Raw genomic sequence first — 19,257 nt, forward strand, 5'->3', positions numbered from 1 at the left:
AGATTGCACCTGACAGATGAATAGCAGGTATGCATCCCTTTAGAAAGTAACAGCCTGAGATTGCACAGAACAGGTAATGTACCTACTCAAAATAGGTAGAAAATGATAGCTAGATGTATAGGTAGGCAGATAGATGATAGATAGGTAGGAAGATAGATGATAGATAGCAATATAGATAGATGTCAATAGATAGATACAGTAGATAGATAATATAAACAGACTAGAGGCCCGGTGCAAGAAATTCGTGCACCCCGGGGGGGCAGTGGGGGTCCCTCAGCCCAGCCTGCACCCTCTCGCAATCCGGGAGCCCTTGGGGGATGTCTGCCCACTGGCTTAGGCCCACTCCAGTCACTGCTGCTGAGCTAGCCAGCCATAACCCTGGATTAAGGCTGAGCGCCACTCCCCCTGTAGAAGTGCACTGACCACTAGGGGGCGGTTCCTGCATTGAGCGTCTGCCCCCTGGTGGTCAGTGCATGTCATAGCGGCCGGTCATTCTGCTGTTTGGTTGATTTGCATATTAGCTTTTTATTATATAGGATTATATAGGATGATAGATAGATATCAATAGATAAGGTAGTTAGATAATATAAGTAGATGATGATAATATAAGTAGATGATGATGATAGATAGATAGATAGATAATCTTGGTCCTGATCACTGTTCCCAGGCTGAATGTTTTACAAGAACCATATCCATAGCAAGTCCTTGTAAATAAATAAACCAGATCAAACTCTGTATTTTCTGAAAGAGGAGATGAGTGTATATCTTTTACATTTTGTATTGCATGGTATTTCTGTATTGTATTTCTATCCAATTATTTCAAGAAAAATTACTGTATATTTTTTTGAAGTGTTTTCTCTGTTGAAGATTCATTCAATATTTTTTAAATGTATCATTCTTGGTTTATAGTTTACATTATCTTAATATTCTTTCTCTGAGTTTTATATTCCTTCTATGCAAGTCTAATTATCCCTGATATATGCTAGGTTCTAATATTTGGTAAGAACTTTACTCCTTCATTTCTATTCTTTTTATTTCAGAATATATTAAAGAGTTATGCCTTTATTTTATTAATGACCATTAGGATCTTTTTGTCAGGTGATATAAAGTATCTCATTAGGCTTTTAATTAGAAATGCACTCAATCTATAACTTAACTTGGAAAGAGCTGTCACATCTTCCTGCATCCTTTCAAGTTACAATTAGGCACATCGTGGGTTTTCATGCTAGCCAGAGGCCATAAAGAATTTCCTTATTACGGCAGTGCGCTCGGCGGCCCGGGTCTGTCTCCTGCTTCAACAGTGTTTGGGCGGAACAGACCCAGGGACGCCCCTTCTTCCAGCCTCCGACCCCTCCAGCGTCTCCCCCTTCAGAACCACCTCCGGGACCAGCCGGCACACCATTGTGTCCCATCTTAACTCCTATTGCGGGACAGCCATGAGCTCCCACATGGGTCAGAACCACCCCACCGAGGTGGAGGCCCCTCAACTGCCTGGCCTGCCTCTGTGGATCCACACCCCCCTCTCTGGGCTTCTGTTCCCACCGCGACCTGTGGCCCTGGGTCGGGGGGAGGGAGTCTTCTTTCCGAGCTGGGGGAGAAGGAGCACAGGGCGATGGCATGGAGCATCTTAAAGATGCCAACCCAGTGCGTGGCCGCCTCCTCCCAGGACAGGAGCCCGGGGTGAGGGGCTGACCCTCAGGACGCCATGGAAGCGCCTGGCCTTGGAGAGCACCCTGACCCAGCCCCTTCGGAGCTGCAGGCCCTGGTTCTCCCCGCACAGACCCTCATCGGCTCCGTGACTTCCGGCAGAACCACTTCCGGGGCGAGGAGGTGAAACTCATGGGGCAGAGGGGCCACACCTGCCTCAGCTCCGCAGGCCGCGGCCCCCAGGCTGGGCCAGTGTCTCTCCGCAAGGCTCCCGGGCAGCACAACCAGGAGCCCGTGGAGCCCCGAGCCTGGGAGGGGCCCCTCTGCACCCGCCTGGGGTCTGGCTTTTGCCTGAGCCTCTCCCCAAAACTACTAGTCATTCCTTTAAGCACCCTGGAGCCCTCTCCCATGCATTGGGCCAAATGAAACAATAAAGCTTTTTGCAGCAAAAATAAATAAATAAATAAATAAATTTTCTTACTACTGTTTAATGCTTGGATTTTCCAGGCAGGCTTACACACAGATCATGCGTTATAACAATATGGTAAGTGTTTTGTTGTTGTTGTTCCTTTATTTGTCTTAAATACTGTTTTTTCAACAAATAAGCAAACAAAAATCTCAATATAGCATGAGTCTAGAGAAGGTGCATAGAGAAGGTGGCATATAGGAGGGGTCTTAGAGTTGAGCGAAAATAAAGAAAAGTCTTACTTCACAATTTTTTGTGAAAATGTGTGGTTTTAAAGTAAATTGCAAGTTTGGAAAGTTGTGAAAATATCAGTATACTTATATTTAAAAGTTTTAATTCACTACAAATTAGATCCTGACTAAACAGAGCCGACCAGATAGAGGAATTAGTGATTTTGAAGACAAATTTGAATAATGCCTAGAGTTTAACAGCCAAGTACCAATGTTAGTTTCCTGGTCTTAACAAATATGCAATGGTAATCCCAGAGAATATAAGGTGATGGGGGGATGGGGAAGACTAGCTGGGGGAGATACAGAAACACTCAACATTGTCTTTCCAACGTTTTTGTAAATCTAAAATTATTGCAAAATAAGTCATCATTTAAAAATAATAATGAGGACATATTATGCAAACACTTCACGCCAATACATTTGGCAACTCAAAAAATATACAAATCCCTTGCAAATCATATGGTGAGCCTCATACTGGCTTTTTATTCTTTGGTTTCCATATTTATGTATTCTTTTGTTATCATTGTTTTGTTTATCCAGATAATCACCTTTAAAGGTATAATTTAATTTTAGCAAAGGTAGGTTATAAAATTATTGTAGGGATTTAATTTTTTTATAGATTGTAATAGATTAGTAATATCCTACAGTCCCAGGCATATTCATTAGAGTCGTCCAGATACGTGAGGTGAGAACGTTCTGTGGCTCAGAGTGGGAAACTGTCCCACGTGTACACTGGAGACACAAAAGATAATGTCAAGGCCAGCACGTGGGTCACTTTGCCACCTCCTTTATTCCTTCAGCACAAAGTTGTCGAATGCCTAATGTATGCTAGACAGAGTCCCAGACGCTGAGCAGAGGGAGTAACCCTCTGGAAGCTTGTATTTCAGTGGTGGCTTGGACAATGAGCAAGCAAACAGCTGGAAGCATCGCCCAGGACCACGACGGTCCAGGGCATCAGAGCAGCATGAGAACAAGGAGCTTGCATCCCTGTGGCCAGGGTGAGAACATCAAACTCCTGTGGACGTTGAGACTCGCTGTTGACCAGCCTTCAGAAGTGGGTGCCACCGCAAGGCAAAGACTTTCCCTCTGGCTTCTCCGGGGGAACCACCTGCTGGAGAAGGCGAGCAGAGAAGTCTCTGGAAACCACCCTGAGAGCGGAGCTCCGGTGATGCTGACCGACGGAACGAGATAGAAATAATACGTGCAGCTGGGCAGAGCGCTGGCTCTGCATGGGCCGCATGCCTCCCCCTCTAACTGTCCGCATCTTTGGACACTGCCTGGGGAGCTCATGGCCGACACCTGCTCCACCCGGAACCTCGGCCCGTCCCCTCAGGTCTCAGACGCTGGTCACAAGTCAGGGTTGCAAAGAGGGGCTCGCGGGGGCCTTGCCGATGGGTCAGCAGCACACAGAGCGGCATCCACGTCTTGGGAACGGAAGGGAGAGGCTATGAAATAAGCCCGTGACCACTGCATGTGCTCAACGGCTTCATGGAGGCATTTTCATTTTCCTTTCACACAGAAATCGGTCGTCATTTTGTCATTTTAGAGTTAGGTCACTAAGCTGTTCCAACAGCCTGCATGGTCTGCTATTCTAACCATCAGGATAAATATTTCTAGGAATTGATCATTAGAGCAGATCATTTAACTCCAAAATGTTACTTTCAACCTTCATCAAAATCAGCAAAACCTGCTATGTATGTATGTATGTATGTATGTATGTATGTATGTAAAGAAACAAACTCATCCACTTATTTATCCCCTCCACAAATAAAACATAGGACCTGAAAATTCTATCATTTTAACATAAATAATGGCACACTTGACTGCCACCAGGAAATCAAGTGCAGCAAATTTCTGTTCCTACAGTGGTTCGGGAGGGACTGATCTCCCCCAGCTATGGCCTTGGGCCTATGTCCTGTGCCTATGTCCTTGTGCCTATGTCCTTGTGCCAATGTCCTTGTGCCTATGTCCTTGTGCCTATGTCCTTGTGCCTATGTCCTTGTGCCAATGTCCTGTGCCTATGTCCTTGTGCCTATGTCCTTGGGCCTATGTCCTTGTGCCTATGTCCTTGTGCCAATGTCCTTGTGCCAATGTCCTGTGCCTATGTCCTTGTGCCTATGTCCGTGACGGCAGGCGAGTCAGAAGGCCAGCTGACATGGATGGTCCAGCCGCCACTCGAGGGCAAGGGCTCTGCCCATGAGAAGCTAATGAGTCGTTATGGGGCTCAGACTCACCACCCGGCCCCAGGAGAGCTATGTTCCAACACACTGACCCCATCACTAATGACTTAGCGTCATTCCACACGCCCTGGATCTGATTGAATTTGTGACACAATAGCTGCTTTCCAACGATTGTGACATCTGATTCTCTGTAAATGAACAGGACAGCAGCACTGCAATTAAAACAGATGAACGTGCTTTTAATCGGTGCCCGGGAGGATGGGGCGGACTGATTAGAAATTGCCAATATCCTTTGTGGTGGTCTCTTTGGACAAAGCTACTTGAAGGTCCATTTTTTTCTTTTCCCAAATAATTTCAACAGTAATCCCTATTTTTTTTTAAAGTCTTTTACAGACTTTCATGTTTTGAATTTTTGTCCCGAAGTCCTTAGTAATATTTATGACATCAATGCCAACACACATTCATTGAGTTGCTCATTAGGCTACTCACTAATGGGGTGCTTTATGTAAAGATTTCTGATGCTAAGTCGGGTGAAAGCTGGAGCCCAGGGTGGAATGTAGACCCGTGTTTGCTCATGGAGGGCTTCCAGTTAACAATGCTTTTTTGATCGGGGCTGTTGAGTGTAGAGTGTTGTGTCTGCACTATTTGGTTTTGAGTTATTTAGAGTCTTCCCAGGGAGAGGAATGGAGTGGGAAGGCAAGGTGGCTCTCTCAGGCCCAGCTCCTCAGGCTTCCGCTGTGAAGAGAGAGCTGAGAAAAGGTGAGCCAGGTGTTTACACAAAGCCCTGGGAGACCCAGAAGTAGGTCATGGCTGCACCGAGACACCGCGAAAGAGACAAATTCTTCCCATTTCTGTATGGAAATTCATAAGGCGTTCACATAAGAGAAACTCAAGGAATCTGGTCCGGTCGTGCCCGGTTTCCCCCAGAGGCGTCCATTTCCTCAGGGGCACCAACCTTCGCTGCAGATTCTGACCCTGACACATCAGTCACTGCGGGCAGCGGCGGACACTGCCTTTGTGTGGCTGAAGGACAGAGAATATCGAAGGCGGCACGAATGAGAGAACGTGAAAAGAAGTTAATGGCTCGGATGACACACCCTTGTCCGTTCCAAGAAATAACGTAGCAACAGTTGAAGGTCCTCAGGGGTTCTGGGGGCAGAAGCGTGTGAGTAGAGAAAACAGGATTTCCTATAAATGCTGTAGCCAATGGCATTAATGGTGAAAAGTTAAGAGCATTCTTAAAACTTAGCTTTTAAGAATAAAGCTTAGCCTTGCTGGGTCAGTGTATCTCTCCATACCCATATCTACCTGTCTCTCTATTATCTTCCTACCTGCCTTCACCTGGGTCAAGATAGAGACTCTTTCCCTAGCACTAATGGTCTTTAATCAGGAAAGAGGGTCAGTCTTGTCTTTGTTATTTCCTCTTGGCCAAAAGGGGGAGTTTTGTGAACACTTAAAAGGCACCTTGACGTCAATATGAATATACTGTGATTTATTGATTTTTCTTAGATATTTTAATAATCGGTTCTCATTCTTATGGGTAATTTAATTTTAATACCCATTCTTATGGGTAATTTTAATACCCATTCTTATGGGTAATTTTAATTTTAACAGGGTTTTATATCCTGTTTAGTAAAATTTTTTTTCTATTTCTAGTTTACAAAGTCATCATATTGCATCTTTTTCTAGAGGAATTACATTTTTACCTTCAAGCCTTTGGTCCATCTCTAATTTTTTTTGTGTCTGAATGGTTTAAAATGGGCTTTTTCACAATGGCAAGAACAATGCAAATGCATGTTCATTAATGTTAAAATTTGGTAATATTTTTTGCTTTGCACATTGAAATGCTGAGCAAGAGTGCAAATTGATGAATCACGAAAAGCATCAATGAATAAATGTGGTAAGTACAGCACTGAGCAAAAAACGCCAGTCACAGAATAACACCCACATTATGGTTTCATTTATATGAAATTTTAAAGCAGGCAAACTGAGCAATGTATTTAGAAGTACAGAAGTAATTTAAAAAATCAAGGAAATAGTTCTCATGGATTTCAGGAAAGTGAGATCCCTGGGAAGGCGAAAGGCCAGCAATAGCAGAGTGTAGTATGGAAGTCGATGAAGAGGCTGATCATAATGGATTTCTCAAAGTGGGTGGCCGGCTGTTTTCCTCTTAATCAAATAAATTTACACTTTTTCTTCATATAGGCTACCTGTAATAATAAACAGGATTTTTTTTTTTTTTACAGCAAAAACACAAAGTGGGAAAACTTCAGAGACGTAAGTGGACAAACAGTGGAATGATACTTGAAGTTGATATGAAAAATACATCTTGGGGATTCATTTTGTTTTTTTGTTTTCAGCATCTGAAAAAATGCATTGGACTTATGCATCAGTAGAATAACTATTTTTCCCCATTTATTCCATAAATAGTGCAAGTAAGAAATATCTAAATGTGCAGATCCGTTTTGTGGCAATGTGTAGCAGCTGAACAATTAACAGGTTTGCAATAATTAAAATGGTCCCTCATTGCTATGGAAGTCCTCAGGGCAAGCCTCCTTCTTGCAAGATCAGAAGCCCCGCCCACCGGCGCTGAGGTGGAATTCTCTGAGCCTCTGGCAGACACAACGCTTCCCAACCTGGAGTCTCCACTGTTACAGTGATTAGATGTGATGATTTATTGAACTTCCACTCGCTGGTCACTCCTGGCCAAACTCTCCTCTTGAATTTCCAGGATGATGTCATTCCTTTGCATTTAAATAAAAAGAAATTGGCATGTGTTTCTTTTTTCCTTAATTTAAATAAGAAGCCTATTTAAGGCTACTCTGGAGTGAAACTCACTTCTGGAAACGGTGTTGTCTATGTCAGGGGTTCTACAACATCACTCCACATCACAGTCGCCTGACAGTTATGCAAAACACTGATGCCTGATCTCACCCCAAGAAAATCAAGTGTAATTGGTCTTGGATGTGAAAAGGCCTGAGGAATTTTGAAAGCTAAGTGATTCTAACAGGCAGTCAAGTTCGAGAATCGGTTAGCTTCATTATCTGCTTATAAATGTAGCAGGATCTTCAAATAAATAAATGATTATTCATTGTTAATGTCCAGTTATTATATCTTGGCATCGAAAAAAGAACTAAGCAGCACTAGAATAAAATCACTCAGTCATTCCCAAACAGAATGCCATTTAGTATTTGAAAGTTTTCATTGTATTTGATTTCAATCCAAGGAGACAGACTCATTTTCCCCCTTAATTAGGATTTCTAGTTGGTGGTTTCTGAATTATTGTGAGTTAGAAGATATAATACCTAGAATTCTTTAGTCAATAAGTGACTCTTAAAGTTGTCCAGAATCCTTCCATGTGGCCCAAGGAAACTGTCTCCTTTGTGTGCAGATGCAGGGACACCATCAAACCTGGGAACGCAAACCATAAAATCCACGTGTGCAGAGTCCATTGCAATGTCTGCAGAATCTCAAATAAAAAAAGAAAAGCTCACCCGGCTGTGTGGCTCAGTGGGTGAGCATTGACCTATGAACCAGGAGGTCACAGTTCGATTCCTGGTCAGGGCACATGCCTCAGTTGTGGGGTGTGCAGGAGGCAGCCGATCAATGATTCTCTCATCATTGATGTTTCTATCTCTCTCCTCTTCTCTCTTTCTCTTTCTGAAATCAATAAAAACATATTTTTTTAAAAAAGAAAACTTCAAATTTTTACAAAAAATACTTTAATATTTATCAAATTACTGTCTTGTGTTCATTTTAAAGATCATAAAATGGCTAATTTTATGCAGTTTGATGCCCTTCAGTCCTTTCATGGTGTTGATGTTCACTAAACTTTGAACATCGTAGTTTTGGTTGTCACGGACGCATTAATTATATAAATGAATCGAAGTAATGAGCTAAACAGAAACTAATCATAACGGTAGCTTGGATATTGTTAAACAGAGAGCCAGAGAGTTCGCCTCCAGGGCTGCAGCTGTGTGTGTCCTTTTGTAAAAACCCTTCCCAGCCCAAGTCATGTTAATTCACAACAAAGTCCATCAAAAGGAGTTTTACTGAAAACATGTCCAACTTGTCCTTTTTCTTCTTAATGTATATTTTGAAATCATTGTAGATTCACATGCAGTTATAAGAAATAATACAGAAAGATTTCACACAATCCTCTCCATGTTTTTCTAATGGAGACATCTTGCGTATTATAAAACCAATGTCACAGCCAGGAAATTGATTATTGATACACCCCACCGACCTTATTTAGATTTTACAGGCACTCGTGTGTGTGTAATTTTACAAAATATGCAGGTTCCTTTGACCAGCACTGCAGTCAAGATCCAGGACATTTTTCTCACCGAAAAGATGTCCCAGGCTGTGCTCTCCCAGATAAGACACCTCATCCCCTCTGCTTCCCTACCTCCTGGCAACAGGTACCTGTTCTGCATGTCTATGCAGCTATCATTTTCAGATTGTTACATAGATGACATCGTATGATAACATCTCTTTTTTTCACTCAATATAATTCCTTGGAGGTATAGTTACATTTTTGTGCCTGTCAATTGCTCTTTCCTCTTGTTGGCAGGAACCTTTCCATGGAGTGGAGGTACCACTGACTGTTTCAGCATTCTCCTGTTGGGAGGCAAGTGAGTTGCTTCTAATTCGGGACTATTGAAATCAAGGTGTTATCAACATTGTGCACAGGGTTCTGTGTGTACATAGGTTTTTATTCACTAAGATAAATGCCCATGGGGCAATTTCCGGGTTGCATGTGTACCTTGGAAGAAGCTGCCATTTCACATATCCAGCACTAACTTATGAGTTTCTTGGCGTTCTTGCCATCCTTTGTGTATTTTCACCAAAATGTTTTATATGGAAGCCATTTGATTGGGTCTGTTGTGACAGCTTGTTATGGATTTAATTTGGAATTCCCTCATCGCTAATGATTGTGAAGCACACTCCATTTGCTAGTTTGCCATCTGTATCTCTTTGGTGCAACATCTCGTCATGATTTTTAGTTTATTTTCCCCCCAGTTTCTAAATGGATTGTTCTTTTGTATTTGTTTATTTTCTTATTGTTGAGAGAATAGATATTTATTAGTATTTCACCTAATTACAATCACTTTTAAAGTTCATAGGGCAGAGTTTTTTATTAACTAGTTTTTAAATATCTAACAAATGAAACAAACATTTTGTTTATTAAACATCACTATCAGATAGCTTTTTCCATTCAGTTGATTGCAAGGAAAGGTCTAGCTATATAACACATATCAGTTCAATGGCAGAGCGACGCCTTTGTGCCGGGTAGGATCAATGGAACCAAAAGACCAGTCTCCAATGTCAAAGTAGTGAGTCCTCAGTTCTCTACCCTCTTCATGCTAAACACCCTTTTTTCAAAAGACTACCGCCAAGTTCCTTACCCTGCTCCAACATGCAGCAGCCTAAAACACGTGGCAATGAAAACCCCTACGTTCCTTCATCTCTCCATCTTGATTTCTTATTCCTTCTGATGCCCAGGCCACCTTTCACTGCCTGTGACAGTCGCTCTCATGATGATCTATGCTTTGCTCAGCCAGCTTCCCCTTGATATTTCCAGTTAGTTTTGCCCACATCCCTATTCATGGAGCAGCATTGACAACATGGATGTTCTATATTTGAACTTGTTGGAGGAAAACATTTCCACAGCATTTCAAAGTCATGGACTAGTCCGAAGGCTTACTTGTTCTCTGTTTACAGCAGGTCGCTTCTCAATTAGCCGTCTGTGGTAAAAGGGATGGGTTCTGCCAGGTAAACAAATCTTACTCTGGCTCGGGCTCATCCTCCTGGGATGAATTGAAATCTGTGAAGGCCTATCTTGCCTGAGTGTTTCCTTTCTCAGCCTTAAGATATGACCTGTCAACAACCAAGATTAAATCTGGAGTTTGGAGGAGATGTCTAATAAATCTGGTCAAGGCGTAGGCAAGTCTCAATCAGAGGAGAGAGTCATTGGGTCTCTCCAGATAAAGAGAAAAGACTAGCGGAATTTAAGGTGCTATCACATTGGATAGTAATGTGTGGAACATACAGTATTAAAATGCCATAAGAGCTAAAGCTGCATACTGAAAAATGTGGCAAAATTTCAGTAAGCAGCAAGGATTATATAGCAAAGGGGTCCTAGTGCTGAAGAGGCATCCTAAAATTAGATCAGCACAAACCTTCACTTATTTGTCTGCTGCCATGATAGCCCTCAACAAGGAAAATGGGATTTTGCTCCTAGATTAAAAAAAAGACTGAAGTAATAAACTGGTATATCAAAAATTTTTTCAAGTTAAGTCAGAATCAAGGTTTTGTCCAGATGGATCCTGTAGAAAATAGTTGTAAAATTTATAAATGAGGAAGGACAGTGTGAGGAGATGTTAAAGATCTGTTTTTTAAAGTCACAAAATACCATTCGCATTCACATTGAGGGGGAGAATCGCTCACCAAGAATTGTAATGCCGGTTATATTTGGTGATTATAAAAAAATGGGAAAGCCTTCGCCTACGATAGCCATTGAGAACTAGAAAAGCTCTTAATGGCTTATTAATAAGGAGCCTAAATTATTTTTGAGTGGCTTATACTTAATTTATCAGGATAGAGATATTTAACTCTTTGGGATTGTCTTTGCTCAGGCTGCTATATAACAAAATACCACAGACTTGGTATTAACAGAAGTCCAAGAGCAGGTGCTGGCATGGCTGAGAGAGGGCCTTCTTCTGGATTACAGATTCCTCATTGTGTCCTCCCATGGGGGAGGGACCGGGAGTTCTGTGTGATCTCTGATAAGAGCACCGATCCCACTCATGCAGGTTCCATTTTGTGACCTAATCTCTTCCCCAAAGCCCCCTCTATTTGTACCATCTCTTACGGGATTGGGTTTTAAACACAGGAATTCTGTGCAGACACAAATGTTCAGACCGTAGGATTAATTATGATCCTGGAATATATTCATTCAGACAAAATTGCACATTTTATTTAAAACCTACATTGAGATAACCAGTATATGTTAGGGGTCACTTTTATCTTTAGAATATAGCAGACTTTTATTTACATAGTGTTTAAGGGCAGAATCTCAGGGAAATTTAAGATCCCCTATAGCCCTGGTGAACAACCTGTGAAAAAGAGGGGTCTACAGAGGCACCACTGTGGAGGTGAATTGCTGAGGTTCATAAAAAGAGTCAAATAGTTATCGATTATCTTGACCTAAAGCAACACTGAAGAAAGCAAAGCAAATAACAATAAAACGTGTCGCCTTAGTACTGTCTATAAAGTAGTACAATGGTTTTTCCACAGCATGACACACATTTTGTGGAGATTTTTAAATCAGCATCGTGTGGGCTACCTGTAATAATAATTGAACACAAATTTTAGATCATTTCATATCTAAAAAACAATTTCTAACTTGGGCACACTCATATCAGAAATTCATTGTCTAAATTAGCTGAGAGTTGATTATGAATAGAAGCATTCTGAAGGGTCTCCAAAAACGCCATTGGTGGAGCATCTGTTTTGAAGAATCTGTTTGCCTCGTAGATTGCAAACCGCTAATCTAGCGGAAGGGATGCCATGGGAGCAAGGACTTCCTGTTGGAGGGTCTGGCAGGAGAGTCATGGATGAGGCTGAGTAGCCACTGAGGCTGAGGGAGACCTGGTGACAGTGGCAGGGTTGATATTGTAGTGCTTGTATCAACAGCATTTTTGCAAGGTTGTCTTTTTTTTTAAATTTCTTTATTGATTAAGGTATCACATATTTGTCCTCATCCCCCCATTCCCATCCCACACCCCTCCCCACACATGCCCCCACCCCCCCGTTTTCCCCAACCGCTGGTTAGGCGCATATGCTTGCACACAAGTCCTTTGGTTGATCTCTCCCCTTTACCCCCACCCTCCCCTACCCTCCCTCTGAGGCCCGACAGTCTGATCCGTGCCTCCTTGTTTCTGGGTCTGTTCTTGTTCATCAGTCTATGTTGTTCATCATTTCCCCTAGATGAGTGAGATCATGTGCTATTAGAAATACACTTATAAGAACCGAAAATGAGACAAGCAATAATGGTTATGGTGACAGGAAATGAATCAGTCTGTAGTGAGTTTCTTTCTGGGCCAACAGTTCTTTTGAGACCCAATTACAATGTCCAACAGTTCCTTATGTGCACATGTCAGCACTGACATTACAGTTCTGGATGGTGGACAAATGGTGGGAATGCAGGTCCGACTCTCTCTGGTTTGGTCCTGGGCAACCTGCAGTGATGCACAGCTGCTAACTGCTAGTATGGGCAGACCACGTCAGCGTCTTCCATCTCTGGACTGCTTCTCTTTTAACACTTAGAGAGATTTCCTCTTGTGAGTTCCAGGGTAGAATAGCAAAGTGGACTGTGATTCCTTCTCAGAGGAAGATAAGCCTCATGAAAGAGTGCTTAAATATATAGACCTTTATCAATCTGCCCTTTCATTTTTTTCTTCAGATTTTTTAGCTACTGTTTGGTAATTGTTTTTCAATGTCCTTTTTGTTTATATTATATACAGGTATTTTTATGAAGTATTTTCCTCCACTAGTGCTTAATGACTCAGGGGAAAGGATCTAGTACTATAGGTGATCGGCACATCAGTAAGTCTTTTTCTTTTTTCTTTTGTTCTTAAATTCTATGAAGATGTACTGTGAGGAGATTGACAACACAGTTTTTTAAAAACATTCAAGCATTCGTTTGTATATTTAATCCTTTATGTCTGGTTTAAGGTCATTCACAAAAAGTAAGTGAAGAGTTGAATTCACATTTCTTCATAATCTTGTCTTGAATGGTCTGTAAAGGTTAAATATCTTATCCCTAAAGTCTAAAGAATGTTTGGCAATGGATTAGTATTCAATATATTTGCATGAGAAAGCTTTGGAAATAGCCTCCAAAATATGTTGTCCAATGGCTATAGCATTTCCAAATCTCTGAATTTCTCATTATCTCCCCACTCTGTATTTGTATCTATCGGATGTTCCTACTAACATCTGAAACCATTTATAGTTCTCTGATAGTCTTAGATTACATGTTCCTAAGGCTATTCCAAATTTCTCTGTAAATACTTGTTTTTCTTACTTAGGCTTTAAAAGTCTTTGGCATAAGCTGTCAGCTCAGAGGGAGACTAGGGCTGAAACACCCATGGGGCCACAGTCTGCTAGAAAGAGATTTAAATATAGGAACCTCTTAAGCTTTGCAGGTTCCTGGCTGAGCCATATGAGAATGTAGATCAGAAAGAGGAGCAGAGATAGAAAAATCGAGCCTAAGATAGAAGTGAAGGAATATTAGACTAAGGGTTACCAAGTTCCAGTTGTCTTTTGGGGTAATCTAAAAAAAAAAAAAAAAAAAAAAGCTTTAAATATTCTACATTTTTATTTCCCTTTGCTAAACTATTTTATAATGAAGCAATTTGTGTATCTGAATTTCCTTTGAAAACTTCTTTATGCCACTAAAAAAAATGCAGACTAATTAATGAAATTTTACTCCTGTTCTGCTCTTTAAAAGATTCCTGGTCCCAATAATAGCGTGGCAACAGTTTGAGGAAAACCTTGTTTAAATGTCTTGTGTTTTGGACCCCACACGTAGGCTTTCACCAATCACAGTCTCGACAACCTGTGATTCTCAGTAGACAAAAGCTTAGAGAAGAGATCTCATTGAGAATGAGGTGCTCACAGACAATACAATACAAAAATGACCTTATGATTTATTGATAACTGACCCAAAGCAAAATTTGTCCAAAGGACTCAAGCCAGGAAGTACCTTGTGCACACCTTAGGCTCTGAGCCGATTCCAGAAACCAATGTATTAAGAACAATATCTGTTCTTCCCCACAACATTCTCCTGCATCCCCACAACAAACAGAAGGAGGACAAACAGGAGCAGTTTGGCCTGGGGTGGGATTGGGATGTCTTAGGACATGGCTCTTCATGCCCACAGGCTGCTGTGGGAGGTGTCCAGTTTACACCCTTCCATTTCCCATCTAGCCTTCAGAGTTCTAACTCAGGAACGAGCTTAGTAAGAAATCAACTTATCACCAGCAGAGGAGCTGGCCAGAAGTTAGAATGATTCGAAAAGTTGTTGCATCTGTCAACTGTAGATACGTTGTTCTGAAAAGGGACCAATCAAACATTACACAATAATTTCTAGAAAAAGAAATGTGCACTAATGGTAAAAAGAAGTAGAAGAATAAACAAATGGATGGCATAATAATAGAATGGTAGAACTAAAAAGACAGATGATTTGAAAGATCAAGTTACGCAACCGACCCAACAACAGGGATGATGCAAGAGATGAAAATACGTGAGAAATCTTAGGAGTATGGAGCTTCAGGAAGAGAAACTCGATGGAATGCAGAGGGATAAATAAAGATTCAGGAGTAGCCAACTTAGCAGCCAACTGCTCTTTCATACACAAGACACACATCAGAACGGCCCACCCATGAGGAGGGTGACTATGAAAGACCCAAGCCTGATGTAGCCTTGTAATTACACAATTCCAAACTCTATCGAAAGTCCTTAACCTTCCCAGAGACATAAGCTGGTTACATAAACAGCATTGGTAGATCACTAATAATAAATGATTTATATATGCGATATGATTTCCTGTCAGTAGGAAATCAATGCAGCAAGTCCTTCAAAATTTTCTGAGGGAAAATTATTTTTTAATATGTAAACTCAAATTAGCAATTAAGTATGGAGATAAGTGCTCTATATGCATTTTTTACATTCAGATTCTTAGAATATTGCCTTTTCACTGTATATATAATTGACTGGTTCTTTCTTAATAGCTCTATATTTGTATAACCCAAGTGTTAGCTAAGGTCACCCAGTTCTCTGCAATTTAAGTTAATTTGGCTCTAGTACCCAATTCTTCTGGGACTTAACTATTTCACAGTCATTTCCAATTCCTCCGTTCTTGTTTTAGCTGGCCTCTTAATCTCGCTCTTGTTTTATTTCAATTGGCTGTCATTTCTCTTTATTATGCACAGCAATTGAGCTCTTGACTTTGTACTTACATTGTGTCTGCCTTTGTCTATCAAAAGAATCTTTAAAGATTTGCTAAAACAAAGGGTTATAGGTTCTGGGCCTCACTTCTGAGCAACAAAAAAGAAATGCCATAGCTTTGAGATGGGAAGCTTTTATACTCTCCTGGCCCTCACGTCTCTGTAAGTGGATGGAAATGCCATAGGTTGAGGGTAAGTTTCAGAATGTAGGGAATTATCCGCCCACAAGCACCCTCTTCTTATTAGAAAACAAAAGAAGCATTACTCAGCATCTCTTTAAAAATAATTTTGTCCATCGCACTAATGACCAATTAATGTACGGGGCATACTCGACAGTTTTTGCATGGAAATATACCAATGTTTTCAACTGAATTACATCTAATACATGTTTAGGTATATCTGACAAGCTGGTTTTGAAGTACACTGCAGTGTGATTCTGTGGAGACTTCTTGAAGAGTATCAATTTTAAGGAAAAACAAGCAGCCAAACCAATACAGTCCAGTAGGGAAGATGTGTACTTAGAGAACAAAATGTAAGAGGCAGAATGGGAGTGAGGTGACTTACGTAAGTGATTGCTGGTAATGATGTCCTGAATTCTTTAGGGGAGAAGAAAAAGCAACAGATACCTAATGAGCTACTTTACTTTGCATCCAGTGTCTGGCAAAGCCTTGATGGATGTCCACTTACACGGACATTCAGACTCAAGTCACTTTGATGATTTCTTCCTTTTGAACTATGAGGACTTTATTGATAAGATAGAGACTATTTCTATCTCCTGAAAAATCTTTTCAGTGAGTGCATTTTCTTTGAAATTTAAAATATCTAAGTTATGTTTCTTGAGCTGAACTAATATTTCATATCTAAAAAACCAAAATCCAAAACTGAACAAAAAATATCAATTTCCTGAAGTTATCAGCATAGATTTGGGATGCAATAATTCTATCCCTTTTATGTGAAGAGCAGGATTGAATAAAATAATTTTGTACCTTTCTGCACATCCTATATAATAAAAGCCTAATATGCTAAGTGTCTGGTAGTCTGGTCAGCCATTCAACCAATCAAAGCTAATGATATGCTAAGGCTGCTCAACGGCTCGCTATGACATGCACTGACCACCAGGGGGCAGATGCTCTGACCAGTAGGTTAGCTTGCTTATGGGGTCTGAGCAAGATGGGCCGGACACACTCTGTAGCCCTCCCGCAGTCCCTACCTGGCTGGCTAACTCCCGCATGCCTCCCCGGCCCTGAACGTGCACCAGTGGGGCCCCTCGGCCTGGCCTGCATCCTCTCACAATCCAGGACCCCTTGGGGGATGTCGATAAGCTAGTTTCGGCCTGATCCCACAGGCCAGGCTAAGGGACTCCACTGGTGCACGAATTCGTGCACTGGGCCTTTAGTAAATAAATAAAAGTGTGCTAAAACTCCTGCAATATCCACAAGAAATTTTAAGAGCAACTCTTCTTAGAAATATTAGAAAATTTATTTTTTTACTTCAATTAGGTAATAAAAACTTTCAAGTAACTTTATTAAATGAGTCTATTTTTTTCAATAAAGCACATATACTTTGTTGGAAATTAAATACAGCATTTAAGATAATTTTGCTATTAGTATTCAAGGTCAAAAAATAGCAGAACGGCAGAGAAGGAAGATTCAATATATCTGTCAAAAATAAAAAATTTACAATGAAAAGTTACTTATCACTAATTGCTTTGAAATATTGAAATATTAGGCATATGTTCCGTGGGGCTTACTCATCAAACACTTGCACACAATCTGCTCCTGTGAGTTGTCTAGTGAAGACATTGGGGTGGGGATGGGGTATGCTGAATGAGCAATGAATTATGGGAGCTTTGTTGGGCATGAAAAGTGCACACAGGTCAGGAGATCTACTTGATGAGAAATGGAAACATTTGATCAGAAGTTCAACATGAGAGATGGATTTATTTTCAGTGTGATCCCTTACTTGCTGCTATCCATCTGTGGAATTCTGGCAAATAGGTCCATTGTATCTTACTTCTAAAAATAGGCTTGTCCTGCCCTAGCCAGTTTGGCACAGTGGAGAGAGGGATGGCCTGCAGACTGAAGGGTCTCAAGTTTGATTCCGGTCAAGGGCACATGTCCGGGTTGTGGGCTTGATCCCCAGTTTGGGGCGTGCAGGAAGCAGCCAATCAATGATTCTCTTTCATCATTGATGTTTCTATCTCTCCCTCTCCCTTCCTCTTTGAAATCAATAAAAATATATTTTAAAAAATAAGTGAAATAAAAATAGTCTTGTCCTGGCCATGTTCAAAGGAGAATTGTCTGGAGAGAGAATTACTATGTACAAAAGAGGAATTTGAAGAAACTCATTTCTCAGTGAAGATCCTTTTATGTTACGAAGCTCATTCTGAATCATTGTCACTGCATTTTGAACATAAAAATTAAATTCAAAAATAAAAGCATGTGCAGAACACCGACTTTCCGATTTGGTACTACCCGTCAGTAGCTGAAGGGCTTTGTATGACTTGACTATACTTTACAACAGTGCAAATGTATATATTGAACAAACATGCCAGGTGGGAAGTTCATTGCAGGCTTGGAATTCTATGGTCAGGGTGCTCTCAGTGGTATTAGACACTGTTGATCTTACACAAGTTTGTTTTCCAAGGTGGAAGGCTGTGTCTGTCCGGATCTAGCCAGGAAAGTGGGGATGATATCACGCATTTCTGACAGAGGGTATTTAATGCAGGGAATAGAGAGACAGCTGCTGAGAGACTATGGGCCTGGACCACTGTGCTTAGACCTCTAAGGTAAGCCCATTTTGCATAAGTGACTCAAAGGATTTAAGCAAAACAAACTCAACAGAACAGAACAAACAAAGGGAAACCTGCCCCTGCTGGACCCTCATGGCCAGGAATGAGAATGCCAAAACAATATGCCTTCTCCCTCTTTCCTCCCAATGTCCCTGTAGGGTCTCCAGTTGGCAGACCCTAACAGGAAGCTGACTGCCAAGAGAGCATGGGGATTGGAGTTTGCAGAACCCAAGGCAGCCTCGCAGAAGGCAGGCCAGTAAAGGTGGGGTTCATGCTGAGAAACACTAGGTAAACTGCCCCCGGAGGGGAAAGGCATAATGTTTCCTCCATGAGTCTACCTAACAATTAGTGCTCAGAACACGGGGTCCCTCCATTGCTTATTACCTTGTGTGAGACCAGTGAACCAGATACGACAAATTAACTGATGAGAGGCACAGAGAACCCGCCATACATTGGTCTATAGGATGTGTCAGACACTCAACGTTTTACAGCTGATGTGACTGTTTCCGTTGCTATAAACCTCGATAAATCAAATGCATATAAGATTTAAATGAGCTTTTACAAAAAAAAAAGAGAGAGAGAATAGCAGGTAAGCCTTTGTGAACCCTTGCAGACAGGCGTTGGGTTATGTAGAAGCGGAGAGCCTCACGTGTGGAAGGGTTATTGAATTCTAATCAAAGAGTTTTTTAAGGTGATGAAGTGCAATCATTAGTAATGGGCTAAGTGAATGCCTCATGACATCAAAATTGCGCCCAATTGATTAATTAGGAGGAAAAAACCCTTTTTATTCTTAATGCAGAGCTGATGAATTGCCTTCTGGGCTAACACAAGGACCCCATTCCTCTGCATGGCCTGCCATCCATACCGCTCAGAGCACTGCAAGTGCTGATCTGTTGGTTCCATTTCTTTTGTGTTAAAGGCCTTTTGCTCT

The sequence above is a fragment of the Cnephaeus nilssonii genome, assembly GCF_951640355.1.
Source record: "Cnephaeus nilssonii genome assembly, chromosome: 12".
Classification (NCBI taxonomy): Eukaryota; Metazoa; Chordata; class Mammalia; order Chiroptera; family Vespertilionidae; genus Cnephaeus; species Cnephaeus nilssonii.